At 35.6% G+C, this 4,054-nt stretch overlaps 1 long non-coding RNA gene across 1 annotated transcript; it reads left to right on the top strand.

Moving 5' to 3' along the window:
• The first annotated feature begins 270 nt into the window (after positions 1 to 270).
• On the top strand, positions 271 to 3,573 carry LOC135734392 (uncharacterized). Its single transcript, XR_012335297.1, has 6 exons — positions 271 to 1,396; positions 1,685 to 1,769; positions 1,862 to 1,908; positions 2,059 to 2,109; positions 2,455 to 2,522; positions 2,650 to 3,573. It is a non-coding gene; the product is annotated as an uncharacterized lncRNA (long non-coding RNA).
• Positions 3,574 to 4,054: the final 481 nt, after the last annotated feature.

Consider the following 4,054-nt stretch of genomic DNA (forward strand, 5'->3'; position numbering starts at 1 on the left):
TGCCATGCAAATGAGGTTTCATGCACCCAAAGCGTACAACCATCCACTATGCATCATTTTTGGCAAGCGCACCTACACGCTCATGCGGACACATAGGGGCGGTTTCCCGGACAGGGATCAGACTAGTCCTACACTAAAATAAATGTAAGAGCTGTCCAAACTGAAAACAACTTGCACTGACATATCTTAAAATACATCAGTGCACTTTGTTTAGCCTCAAAATGCACACAAATAATGTTTTTAGTAAGGCATGTTTGTTAAAACTACCCAGATAGCAGACGGACTCGGCCCGAATGTGGCCTCATGATGGCACTGCTGGCGTGCTGCCGGCAACGGCATGCAACATGTCAGCCAAGTATGGGCCAGGTGTGGCAATGATGGCACTGGATCCATGATGGCAGATAATATTTGGGCCAGTTGTGATTGGGAGGTATGTGGCCCAGATCAGTGTAGTGATTCTGGCCCAGATCAGTCTAGTGATTGTAAGCCACATTTAAAATACTGATTTATAATAAATAATTAGAAGAATTTAAGGATTTTGAGGCTATCTTAATCTTAATGTTAATTTAACCTTTATTAAGTAAAATGTTAGTTTTGTATTAAAAGAAACTAATATATTTGGACAATAATGTTTGTCTACATTTCAATTACATAAACTTGCCTTCAGATCATGGGTCAAGATTATTTTGTTCAAATGACCCTGAACTTCCAAAAGTTTTTCTTTCTGAATTTAAAAGTTTCTATAACGTTGCTTTGAGAAGCACCATGGATCGTTTTTATTTCAACTTGCGCGATTTTCATTGTAGCAGGAGTTTATTCCTGCTGAAGATTTCTGACTTCAATGACTAAACTATCATTGTGTACAATCAGATGTTAGATACTGCAGAAATAAACGTTACTGTGCTGAAGATTTCTGACTTCAATGACTAAGTAAAACTATCATTGTGTACAATCAAATGTTAGATACTGCAGAAATAAACAAAATGTATTGTTAACCTTCGCGTTACGTTAAGGATGCGCAGTTTATTTATGAAGTGCAACAAGAACCTACACGCGGATGACATCAAAGTACTGCGAGAGCGACTCGAAAGATCATGGACAGCATTCTGATTTCAAATCACTCTCGCGGTATTTTAACGTCATCCGTTTCTCAGTTCCTGCAACTCAGCATTACGTTGAACACTTTGTCAAAAATGATTGAGAGGGCCAATCAAATCAAAAAAGGCGAGTGCCACTGGCCAATCACATAACAGAAGACGAGCTTTCCTGTTAACGGAAGCCGAGCGGCGGCCAATCAAATTAACCAATAGGCGGGGTTACCATCGGAGTAGCAGTTACACCGCGTCAATCAATCATAACGGACACACAGATTTCAAAGGCAGCAGGATGAAAGATAGTAAGTACCTGAACTTAAATATTTAAACTTTTACAATCATAAAAATGTTTTTGACGTATAAAGGGATGCAAACGTTTACGTGATTCGTGTGTAACGTAATGTGTGACAATTAACGTTATATTGATATTAAATTAGCTGTTTTCTATCAGGTTAAGAAAAACTGTGATCATATTATAATGAAGTAATCGAATTTGGTTATCTGGTCTTCCTGATGTTAGAACATTTATATAAAAAAACATATTTAAAAATGTATTTCTGTAACGTTTAATTTTCTTTTTTTGATGAAAGTGTGTCTGTGTTCATCAAGACATGAAGACTCTGGAGTGGGACAAGAGAAGGATGATGGGGTGTATATTCAAATAGACACATTAAGGTAAATTAAATATTGAGGCTCATGTTTGCATCTTTGTGTTTATATATCAAAACATTGCTCTATATGGCTAAATAGTCACATTGTGATTTCAGTGAAAGCTGATAAATACAGAGGGCTGGACAGTGGTTTCATTCATTAGGTGAGTAAGAACTGACCATAGCCTAACATTACTTTAGTTACCCGAATTGCATTGTTGAAAACAAAGGAAAATGGTAAAAATACAAATATTTTGAATATATGGAATACTGTGAAATTATTTTCTGTTAATCATCTGCTGTGTTTGCTTCAGGTAAAGAGGTGGGACAAGGATGCTGACAGGACAGGATGAGGTGACATTCAGGTTAGTGACAGTACATCAGGGCCACCATTTAATTTAATGTTAATTTAATTGCTTCCAAAATCAATACTTGACAAATCTTTAGAATTATATCTGCAAAGCTGAATTTCTCATAGGTGGATAAAGTATGACAACAATTGTGAAGACCTTAGACGTCGTGCAGTATATGGTTCTTCTCTCTTTCATTTATATTGATTTGACTTAATTTTCTTGGTAACTAATAATGGGGATATTCCTAATATAATATATTTTAAATACATGCTTAGAACATATCTCATTTGCTCATGTGCTTTGTATCTAAATGAAAAGTACCTCTTTAAGGTCTAAGCTATGTTTCATTTTATTTAGACATTCAACGCAGACATTTTCATCCAAAGCAACTTGAGGAAGAAAACAGAAGCAGTTCATCCTAAAAGGTTCATCTTCTAATTGTTTATCTAACTGTTTGTTTTAAAGTATATCATTATGCTTTTAATAACTTTATTATATGGCTTTTGCTTCATAACAATTATTGATTTGCATCTGTTTTCTTTTATATAACAGTGGGCTGCTGTAATGTTTACATCTATGGAAAGAGGAGCTGAGAAGAAAAGATAGGCTGGAAAGCAGTACTTCTTGTTGAGGACAATCCTGAATAGGAACACTTTCTCCTAGATTATTATTAGTGTTTGATTGTTTGTTTCATTTTTATGAATTGTATTGTTTTAATTTTTCGTTTTATTTGAAATTACCTAAGTTAGATTCATGTATACTTTAACTGGATCTTGTATCTTTGCTGGCTGGCTGGCTGTAGAGTTGGTTTCACATACACATGAAGTTTCTAATTAACTAACTTTTAAGTTCAGTTTGGTTTAAACTTGTATTTACCCATGGTAATTCATTTAAATTTCTATTCATGCTTATATATTAATTTCAATGAACTTCTGTATTTGTGTATAGCTGGCAATTTGGGCAAGCTACGTTTAACACACAAATGTAACTGTCACAAAGGTTTTTTTTATTATCAGTTTGTTTTAAACTTTTTTCCTAGTACTTTTGTTTATTGCTGGCAGTTTATACTAGAAGAGTTTTAACACATACAATGTTGTAGTGTAATTGACTTGTGTGCTATTGATTAATAAAAAGGCAAACAATTTGAAAGTAATTTTTCGTGTGATTTATTTATTAATATAATTTGGGCAAGATTAGGCTGAGTTATGGCTCAGTTTTGGAAGTTCTGGTTAAATGCTGGTTTTAATATGGTTGACCTATGGCTGAGAACTGGTACCGATGTTAGAACCTGTTCTGGCCCAGGTTTGGGCCAATTATGGGCTATTATCTGTCAGAGACATGGGCCAGTTGTGGCCCATGTGTGGCCTTTGTCCGTAATTCAGAACTGGGCCACTGTAGGGCCGTCATTCTTCGTTGTATGTGGGCCGAGGAAAAACTGGTTGTGTGGGCCGGAGCTGGGCCGGAACAAAATTGCTATCTGGGTAGTTATATTTCCTAATTAGACTAAGGCCTAGTCCTGGATTAAGCTAATCCCTGTCCGGGAAACCACCCCATAGAGTATAAACAAATCTTAACGTACCTATGGTGCGTCACCAATTGAGCTCCAGGAACACTATATGGATTGTATTAAATTCTGAGTAGCTTGTAGCTGTAAAAAGCACATTTTCACAGTAATTTCCTCAACAAAGCTGGTACTTTTGTTACCTTCATTCCTGCTTATAAACATAAAGTGGCTTTTCTAGAATATGGTTATTGTTGACTCCTCTGACAAAATGTTACTGCTCTCTCATTTGTATGTCGCTTTGTATAAAAGGGAATGCTAAATGAATTAATGTAAAAGGTAAATATGTTTGGGATTAACTAGTAAAAGCTAACAACTCTTATTCTTGGCAATTTAGCAGAGCAAAACAAGTTAGTAGAATCTCAAGGGATCATCACAATAAAGTATTAGCAGATA

The sequence above is a fragment of the Paramisgurnus dabryanus genome, chromosome 17, assembly GCF_030506205.2.
Source record: "Paramisgurnus dabryanus chromosome 17, PD_genome_1.1, whole genome shotgun sequence".
Taxonomy (NCBI): Eukaryota; Metazoa; Chordata; class Actinopteri; order Cypriniformes; family Cobitidae; genus Paramisgurnus; species Paramisgurnus dabryanus.